Source organism: Quercus lobata, chromosome 10 (assembly GCF_001633185.2).
Source record: "Quercus lobata isolate SW786 chromosome 10, ValleyOak3.0 Primary Assembly, whole genome shotgun sequence".
Lineage (NCBI taxonomy): Eukaryota > Viridiplantae > Streptophyta > Magnoliopsida > Fagales > Fagaceae > Quercus > Quercus lobata.
In genome coordinates this window covers 56322005-56332999 of record NC_044913.1, presented here as the reverse complement: position 1 = coordinate 56332999, position 10995 = coordinate 56322005, and the positions used below count along the sequence as shown (strand labels likewise).

Sequence of the window (10995 nt, the reverse complement as noted above, 5' to 3'; positions counted from 1 at the left end):
GCCTGTTATAATTTAACACACACACAAGAGGAGAGGGGGATCTTTATCAAATTTGTTATGCATACAATCCACAAAATCAGCATCAAGACTAACTCGTGACCATATAATAATTTAAGAGGCATAAATTTTGAAGAATTCAAAACCTTAGATACCACAATCCACAAAACACAACATTGATTTTGGCCTAATAAATGACCCGTTGTTGGAGTTGAGTTTCATTTTTGTGTTTTCTGAGAAGAGAGATGTTACGTCTACAACATTTTTACAACAAATCACAGGTGATTAGTTGTTATTGGTTCAAATTTGAAACTAACACTAAGATTACTTTTTTGCCCTAACAATAACAACCAGTAACAACTTGCCATTTAGGATTTGTTGTAAAAATATTGTAGACATATCATTTCTCTTCTGAGAAATGTATGAAAGGAAAATCAAAAAGATTTAGGAAATATATTTATTTTATTATATATATATTATATAATATATATATATAAATACTAATTTATATCATATCATATTATATATAATAAAAGTTGGGCTTAGACGTCGTAGTTGCGCCAAGTGGGGACACCAAATTACAGAAATTTTCTTAGATTTTTAGATTTTAAGGAAAAAAATATATATAAGTTTTCTTCAACTATAATTTCTAAATGGATATAATTTTTCTTCAACTATAATTTCTAAGTGGATAAAAATCCAACATTGTCAAACCATAATTATAGAATAGATTGAAATCTATAACATTGCCAATCAAGGGACGTGTAGAATTGATGTTTTATTAAAGCTTTATTATAACATTGCCAGACGTATACATGTGATTGAATAGATTTCAATCTTGAATTATGAACGTGTGTTGTTTTATTGAATAAGTTGGGCTTAGACGCCGTAGTTGCGCCAAGTGGCAACACCAAATTACAGAAATTTTCTTAAATTTTTATATTTTAAGAAAAAAATATATATAAGTTTTCTTCAACTATAATTTCTAAATGGATATAATTTTTCTTCAACTATAATTTCTAAGTGGATAAAAATCCAACATTGTCAAACCATAATTATAGAATAGATTGAAATCTATAACATTGCCAATCAAGGGACGTGTAGAATTGATGTTTTATTAAAGCTTTATTATAACATTGCCAGACGTATACATGTGATTGAATAGATTTCAATCTTGAATTATGAACGTGTGTTGTTTTATTGAATAAGTTGGGCTTAGACGCCGTAGTTGCGCCAAGTGGCAACACCAAATTACAGAAATTTTCTTAAATTTTTATATTTTAAGAAAAAAATATATATAAGTTTTCTTCAACTATAATTTCTAAATGGATATAATTTTTCTTCAACTATAATTTCTAAGTGGATAAAAATCCAACATTGTCAAACCATAATTATAGAATAGATTGAAATCTATAACATTGCCAATCAAGGGACGTGTAGAATTGATGTTTTATTAAAGTTTTATTATAACATTGCCAGTTGTTTTTGTTTTTGGCTGGACGTATACGTGTGATTGAATAGATTTCAATCTTGAATTATGAACCAATTATGAACATGTGTTGTTTCATTGAATCCGTATGTTATAATTGAAGTGTTTTATATGTTGCGGTTTATATGGAGATATACAAAGATTGAAATCCTTAATTCTAATTAAACTCTTTGTCTCAAACTCAAACTCTTAATAATTAATCTTCCCACCGTGTTACAATTATTCATAATGTTAAGGATAAAAAATGTTGATATCAATATTAAGCTAAATAGAGGAAAGTTGATAAGAAAAAGTAAAATTTTGTATTTATCCAAAGATTAGTAGAGGAAAAGTTGATAAGAACAATTAAGATTTTGTGACTATCTAAAAAAATTGTTGCAATTTTTGCTTACCTTCAAGTATATCTAAAACTTGCAATTAGATCATAGGGAATAAAAATCAATAAGGAAAAAAAAAATTATAAATATTTTTGCTCTGCCTCCCTCAAACTTCTCATTCGGACTGTTCATCAAGGTTATATTTTTTGTATTGTTAGTTTTTTTTTTTGGTATATATTTTAAGGGTGCCTACAATGAAAGCTACAGGTTCTATTTCCTCTCCAAGGTTATTTAACTTTATCCTGTAATTTTTTTCTCCTTTTTTGTTTCATTATGTTCATAAAATACATCATATTATTTATACTACAACTAACTATATTGGAACTCTTTAAAGCTATAGATTTTGAAGGGGACTTTGAAAAGCTTAGTTATTTTGACCATCTCTATTTGGCCATGGAGGGAGGCACGTACTCATTTGTGGACTCATGGATGCTATTTTCATGTATCATAAAGATTTTTATTCCATAATTGGTAAGTATGATCAATCCTCATTACATTTGGTGTGCATTCTTTATTCTTTCACCTAAATTTTCTAAGGAGGAAAAAATGGAAGTATTCATGTTATTAGAATTTTGAAAGTGATTATTTACAATAAGCTTGAATTTTTGGAACTTAATTAACTAGATCTTCATCAACCATAATCTATTGGGATATGATCACAACAAAGGATTCTCAAGAGAGATAAAAATCTCAAAAATTAAGGTGTAGTTGGCTTAGCAAGTTTGGGTCAATTGAAATATACACTGGAATTGGATAAGAAAATAATTGCTAAAATGAGATTTATTGAAGGTGTAGGGTTAAAAAAGGGTATTGGTCAAGATATGGCATGATCCATTAAAGTTTTAAACACCTTGAAGTTATAACCTAGGAGGATGTGCAGACCTCACAAAAAGGTTTTACCTTTTAATTCTTATGACATCTCAATGCTAATGAAGCTATTTTCAATTATCAATGCAAACTTATTGCCAAGGTCTTAACTCTTAGCTAGTATTTCTCAAAAATATTTCTTGAAGTTTATATTTACACATTTGTTTTGATAGGTTGAAATTTGGTGCCTCCTCCATTGCTTTCAAATACAAAAATTCAATTCTTATGTAAATCTCACTACTATTATTTATTTATTTTGTTTAGTAATTTGGGTTGTTTATAATTCTTAACTATTAAATTGAGTTTACCACTTAAATATATGTTATTATTTAAATTTAATTAAATTAAAAAAATATTTATTATTTTCTTTAGATTACACATGATTCTTGATTAAGCCGTGCATCGCAAGGGCTAATACTAGTATATTATAAATTATCGCTAATTTATTTTATATATATATTTCCGCTAAGAATCTAAATACTAATACTACTACTAAAAGTAATAGTCAAAATAATAATATAAATTATTTTCCTTTGGACCAATGGAATATCAATGACATCACAAATGGTACTCATTAAAATCTGAAAATTAAAGTTTGAGAGTGACTTTCACGTGGGTTTGGCATGCAGACGACACAAAAGCAAAGAGGAAATATGAAAAAGTATTAGAAAAGTTAATATGAACAAGACTAGAAGACAGAAGGCATCTGGGTGAGAGAGCAAAGAAAAAGAAAATGAAAAAAAAAAAAAAGAAAGAAGAAGAAGGTGAAGGAGAGAGGAGTAGCCCGCCAAAACCTGAGCTAACTGGCAACATGATGGCGAAATGGTGGTGGGAACGCCAACGTGAGTAACAGTAAGTTACTATGTGTGAGAAAACTAAAAATGTGTGCCCTAAGGGTTCACAATAGTAAACCAATTTTGGAAAAGTTTTATCGGAAATTAAAAAAGTTTTGACAACTTTTTCAATTTCCAATAAAACTTTTCCAAAAATGAATTTGTTAATATGTGCTCTAAGGGCACACATTAACCGAACCCATTTTTTAAAACTTTTTTTGAGGATTGAAAAATATTAGAATATTTTTATCAAGAGTTATGATTTAGAGGGTTGAAAAATGTAAACATTTTGATTGGAAAACTCACCTACCTTTTTTCACATTTATTTCAAGAATGTTTTAATTTATTATGAATGTACTTTTTTTTTTTTTTTTGGATGTTTATTATGAGTATACTTATAACCTCAGAGATAACAAAATTTAGTGAACCAAAATAACCCAAATTTTTTGTAGTGATTGTAGACGTTCAATTCTTAATTGATGAATGATTCTTTTTTTTGTAAGTAAAACTAGTCGTTAATTTCTGTGATGCATGGGAAAAATTTTAGTTTATATTGAATATTTATTTATGGTAGTTTAAAATATTATTTCAAATCTTCATTTCATTTTATTTTAGTTGGAATAACTTATATAATTAAATGAAATGCTTACAAATAACAGATAACATTAATAATATACTATATATAGTTAGTGATAATTCAAGATATCTTTTAAATATGACATTTTTTTTTTTTGTTCTAAAAAAAGAACAATATTAATGCATTGAAACACAAAATACTATATTGTCCAATAGAAATTACAACTTTAAAACTAAAATATGAGTAGTGATTTTTAATGGACTGGGGTAGCACAACTTTCAATAGAAAAAAAAAATCTAATTTAAAATTTTTTGGAGTAACACTTTAGTAAAAATGCCGAAAGGAAGCAAGGAATTCCACTGAAAAATGCTACAAATACATTTGGGTTTTTTATTTTATTTTATTTTATTTTATTGAGCATGTACATCACTGTTTAGTAGAGTCTTAATACATGGGGGACATTGCTCCATCCAATACATCATTGTCAAGCAAACCCAGCCAGTTCTTTGCTTCACATGCTATCTTCTTTGTTGGTCCATTTGTTCAAGGAAAGCCATAAGAGAAAAATAAATTCCTAATAGAAGAACCAACTACGAAGTAGTCTAACATCATTAAGGAAGGATGTGGCCAATGCTCAAATTAGTAGGTCCAGTTGACTTTACTTCATCTACTGGACTTTTAAATTCACACTCTACCTCAACTGCTTGAAGCCCCAAATCCAGAGAGGCCATGTACACCCTTCAACAGGCTATGTAGACTAATTATTTCTATAAGCTTCCATATATTCCATAGCTAGTGTACAGGTTGTTTGCACCAAATCCACTACTAACTTTAGAGTTTCATCCACATGCCTATGGTTCCGATTTGACCAAAATAGCCAACCTCCACCGCAATTAATACAATCAACTGGATTGGTTAAAACAATATATCAAATACTGGGAATATAAAAATACAAAACTTGGTATTATGTATATGATACCATTGAAAGATTTAAATATCATTGCAGGCTTCCTGAATTCCACCCATCACAAAAGCCACGGCTTACATCAAATTGGCCTTTGAAATCTTGATCTCCTTCATCCCTAGAACCTAGAAAATCAAATTTCTGGACTAATTGAAAATTTGTAAATATTTCCAACTATCATCTAACAATGAAATTATTATATCTTTTCAAGAACAAAAAGGAAAACAAAGACCAAACGTTCTATGTAGCAAATTTAAAACCTATCACCAAGAAAAAGAATTAAACCTATTGGGAATTCATTAATTGGTACCAATGCAAGTAATTGGTACGCTAAAAGGCTCACATTAATAACAAAAAAAATAAATAACCCATTTGAAATATAATATCAAAGTTAAATCAAGATGATTGAATACCGAAACTTCCTCCTGTTAAGGCGAAACATTCAGCCATAGCAACCCAAAACACCAAAAGTAGATCATCCACATGAACAATTGAAGTGGAGAGAAAGAGCAATATATAGAAAATAATAACAGAGTAAGTAGATCTTCGATTGAAAGCAAATCTGAATTCTTATCTTGGGTTCAGATTTTGCTCATCAGAGAATCCTGCCTTCAGTTGCAGATTCTTTGTATTTGAATGCCGAGTGAGCTTGAGAAGGAGAATCAAAACGGAGGACTTTGAAGTCTGAATGGGCCGTGGGTCTTTGTTTTGGAGTAAAGAGAAGGGGTTTGCTTTTATGTATTGGGTTTTACAAATATCAAATTAGATTGTGTGTGTGTGTGTGTGTGTTTTTATTATTATTATCGGGTTTTAGAAATATAAATTCAGAATTTTTGTTTTTTCAAACTCAAAAACTAAACACAATAATTTTAAGAAACATACTGTCCCATTTCTATGACTTAATTTTGTCATAATATATCCCTCCTTAAAATAGACAATATTCAATGTTGTCCACCATTCAAATTTGTGTAGTTTGACTAATTTAAATTTCAAAGTGCTATATCCAACCAAGAACCATAAATAAAAATTAGAGGGAGGAAGGCCAGTTTAAGTGCAGAAAAAATAAACTCCAAAAAATTTCAAACTCGTGTCAATAGCAAGCATCACCTCCCAAAATTTTGAGCTCTTTTTTTTAGCAAAAAAAATATCCATTTTCAATGCACTTCTCAAATGATTGGCTCAATCTAAAATACAAATATAATGTACAATAATAGGCTTATAAATTGAGGACAGCTCCTTCTATTCAATTCGAAGATTCAACTTAAATCAATCAATTGGTAGGACAACCCAAGAAAAATAAAAAAACTAACACTACTTGTATTATGACTTTGGGGGAAGAAAATATATTGATGAGTAGATGATTGTGACGATGAGAGAATAAAACTTTATAGGAAAAAAATAATATGAATAAATTACTTGTGTATGCTTTGAAGCTACTACCATCTCTATCAAAATTTTGAGGAGAAAAATAGAATGAAATATTTTAATAAAAAATAATATATAAATTTTATTATTGATGCAACGATTTCTCTAATGTTAAAGTAAAAAAATAATATTCACACTCACAACAACTCAAAACATTTACTTAATATATTATATCATCCATACCATCCAGCCACCACTTCCATTCCGGGTGATCATCTCGAACCACCTCTAAAATTTTGTGGTTGCCTATGCTTCTTGCCCAACACAAAATTCTGCTCCCCACCATTAAACAAAACTTCACAACTTCACAAATAATTCTTGTCACATTTAGAGATCTCAAACCAACCATTTTCATTGTAGAAACCAAAATACACACACAGTAGTTCCACCACTATAAACTATACAACAGACTGAGCTATAGCAAATCTTGGTAACACAAAATCTCATAAAGGATTTAAAAGTATATTCCAAGAGGAAAAAAAACGACAAATTTTTAATACAAATAGTTAGAGTCTACCTTTTAATTTGGAGTATGTACATGTTTTTTTAAAGAATATAATCATATGAAACTTGAAAGCAAGTTCAAAGAATAGGTGCAATACATAAAAGCCAGTCATTCATGTAAGTTGGAGAAAAAAAATGCTTCCTGCCCAACACAAAATTCTGCTCCCCACCATTAAACAAAACTTCACAACTTTGCAGATAATTCTTGTCACATTTAGAGATCTCAAACCAACCATTTTCATTGTAGAAACCAAAATACACACTCAGTAGTTCCACCACTATAAACTATACAACAAACTGAGCTATAGCAAATCTTGGTAACACAAAATCTCATAAAGGATTAAAAGTATATTCCAAGAGGAAAAAAAAAAAAAGTTTAATACAAATAGTTAGAGTCTACCTTTTAATTTGGAAGGAAGAATCAGAGAACAGCAAACACCTGAGCATTCTATCAAACACATGTTCAGCAATCTCAAACAACTACTCTAACCAACCCCAACCTTCAAAAATAATTCCCACGGAATCCAAAATAGCAGCAGTTCCAACATAACATTCCATAGGCTATCATATAAGAAGACCCAGAGATTATAATAATTTATAAAAAGTGAAAACCAATGTAAATGAAGACGACAGTAACACTATATATTAAACCAAAACAAACCCAAAATTGAAATCAAATAGAAGAATCCCAAGAAACCAAAAAATCCAATAAAAATTGCATAACCAAAAAAAGGGAAAAAGAAAATCCAAACCAATGTAAAATGAAGATGAGAAAAACATTATATATCAACTAAAACAAACCCAAAATTAAAACCAAATAGAAGAATCCCAAGAAACCAAAAATCTACTAAAATATGCATACAGAAAAAAGGGAAAAAGAAAATCTAATTACGAAAATTTCATGATGAAAATCTAATTACAAAAATTTCATGATTCTTCTTTGCCATAGATTTGACAACAAAGGAAGAAGAAGAAAACGTGAAAATCTGCAAAGAAAAAAAAAAAGAAAAAGAAAAAACTTAAATCCAGAGCAACCCACAACCACAAACTAACAAAATTCCATGAAAACAAAAACAAAAAAAATAAAATAAAATAAAAAATAACTTAAATCCAAAGCAACCCACAACCACAAACTAACAAAATTCCATGAAAAATTGAAGTGGATAGAGAGAGAGCAATATATAGAAATTAAGGAGAGTAAAAAACATGTTTTAATTACCTCAAAATAATTTTCCGATATAGAATATGATGGGCTGGATTGAACGACGATGGAGAGGCAAAGAGAAATCAATGCAGTGGCGGTGATCCATGGTGGCGGCGGTGGCAGGAGGAGTTGAGTTTAGGGGTGCCAGCGTATATGAGAAAACACAGAGGTTGTGGGGTTTGGACGTGAAGGCTGAAGAGGGAGTCCTATACTTGTATTAGGGTTCTAAATTGATAAAACATTAAAAAGAATTTTTTAAAAAAAAAGGGTGACGTGAAGGCTGATGGGGGAGTTGTATTATTGTATACTGTTGGGAGAGTTAAATTGATAAATTCTAATAAAGAATTATAAATTAAAAAAAAAAAAAAAAAAAAATGACTTGGAAAATTGTAGAGCTAGCAGAGGCTTCGGTTTTATATATATATATATATATATATATATAGATAATTGGGAACAAATTCCAGCATTCATTATAAATTTAACTTTTCCAACCAAAAGTTTTATAAATCTCTAACGAATTTCTAAGATCTTGCCTGTACGAGGATTATCAACCCCTAAGACATAAAAAAAAATTTAAAAAAAAATTACATTTTCACCTACCGTGTGATTGTAGTTATTAAAATAAAAAATGAAAAGCTAACAAGGTATTGGTTTATAAAATATTTTTTATAAACATTTTATGGAAAAAAAAATAGAATTCTTTATATTTATCATGAAAGTAATATTAAAACTCTTTAAAAATGATTTATTAACAAATACCCTAAAAGTTTTATAAACAAGTTTTACCCAAAAAAAAAGTTTTATAAACAAGATTCTAAATAAAAATAAAGAGGTGATATACTCAACCTTGGGTTTTGTGAAAGTGAGTTTATTTAAGTTATAACTTTATCTTAAAACTAATAATTCTTTTAGGATTGAGATAATGTCCAACAGTTTCACAACGGTTGAGATTAATATTTGAAAAAAGTTACTATTAATTTTAACCATTTAGTAAAAAAAAAAAAATTGAAAGAAAGTAAAAAAAGTAAAAAATTAAAAAATAAAAGTGGTAAAAATATTTTATGCGAGGATGGGATAATTTCATTGGGTGTGATATCCATCCATTTTTGTTTTAGCGGAAAAAAAAAAGGTGCAGTTCTTTTGTTAGCGGTTTGACCTAGAAGTTAGATATTACCAATTCTTAATCAAATCTTGTTTGAAGTGGTGCTTGGCCCAGTGTGTGAAAGAGGAGACTTTCATTTCATCATTGAGGCCCAAGGATAGAGCATTACTTCCGAGTTGGATGCGAATGCTTGTTTCGCTTGCCAATAACAATGGTTTTCTGTACAAGAGCGTCTATGATAAAAGTGGCGCAAATTGCATTGAAGGTTGGCAATATAAATAAGCGATTCTCCGTGCCTATTCTTATTTCAGTTTTGATTAAGGCCTCGAACAAGTCGCTACATTTTAATTTTATTCCACACAATTTCGATTTTTTTTTTTTCTATACTTTTTTGTGTGTTTGTGTTTATCTGGATCGATCATATTAGAATATGTTTCTTAGGTTAGATCCGATTGGCTCTGTGCTTGAATTTATGGATTTTTTTCTAATGCGTGTGAAGTTTTTTGAATGTTTTTAGTTGCTTTCATCTTTGTATAATCTGTGACTTTTATGTTTTTGATTTAGCATACCAGTATTTTTAATTTTCTGGGTTTTTTTCTTCTTTCAAAATAATTTTACCATTCCTATCAAAAAAAATTTTTTTTGAGCATATTAGTATTATTTTTTATTTTTTATTTCTTAAAAATTATGTTTCTTTTCTTTTATGTTTTTGGTGTTTCTCTGTTTCTGAACCATTGGGTCCTTTTGGAAAGGTCTTAAAACCAAAGATAGATGCCTCTAATTGCCTAAGGGCTTAAACCATGCCTCTAATTGCCAAAGAGCTTAAACCATTTAAGATAGATGCCTAAGAGCTTGTAGCTTTCTAATCAAGACATTTAAGATTCAAATCTTAGATTTAAATCTTTGTTTGGTAGAAACTATCAAATTAATTTTTTTTTTTTAAATGATCACAAGTTAACTGAGGGCATCGGATTTTTAGCATTATGAACATTTACGTTGGGCACATTTGCTGCTACAAAATTGGCATTGTTATTCAAACCAAATAAATTCATTACCGCATTTATGCTCTGACCTCTGACTGAAACACTTGGAGCCTAACAAAATAGTGACTTCTGCTGAGTGTAGTAAATTATCCATTCAAAAATCACCTTATGTAAGCTTAACTTGTGCACCTTTGATTCATCAACGATTCAAGATCAAGCCCAAAAGTTGCTTGGTTGTCAATGAAGCTGTAATCACATTGCCATCAGAATCATGCACAACTACTTGATACCCCATTTAGACCGGGTAGCCTCGTTTGCCTAGCATCTGATCGGACAAATAATTTCTTTGGATGTGCTTCAATATATTCCAAATTATAAACACTTCTTCTAGCCAACTTTGCTCTATTTTGTTATATAAATACTGTAGCAAAATAATTTTTAAACATGTGAACAAAAAACGCGTGAAAACATAAAACGCACCCGTGGACGCAGATCCAAACCGCACCTTAAACATCATATCTAAACGGGATATATTCTCCTAGCAAAACATACTGAATGACAGCCCAGAAATCATCACCAAAACACAGGAGTCACATGACCCATCATCATTCCAATGATGAGGCAAAGGGCTGGATTGGTTGGGTTCTAGGGGATTTCTCTATATTGGCCTGGA

The 10995-nt window shown here is 29.7% G+C and overlaps 1 non-coding gene across 1 annotated transcript; it reads left to right on the top strand.

Annotated features, from left to right (window-relative positions):
* Positions 1-9560: 9560 nt before the first annotated feature.
* LOC115966153 lies at positions 9561-9683 on the top strand. Its single transcript, XR_004086341.1, has one exon. It is a non-coding gene; the product is annotated as a small nucleolar RNA snoR86 (small nucleolar RNA).
* Positions 9684-10995: the final 1312 nt, after the last annotated feature.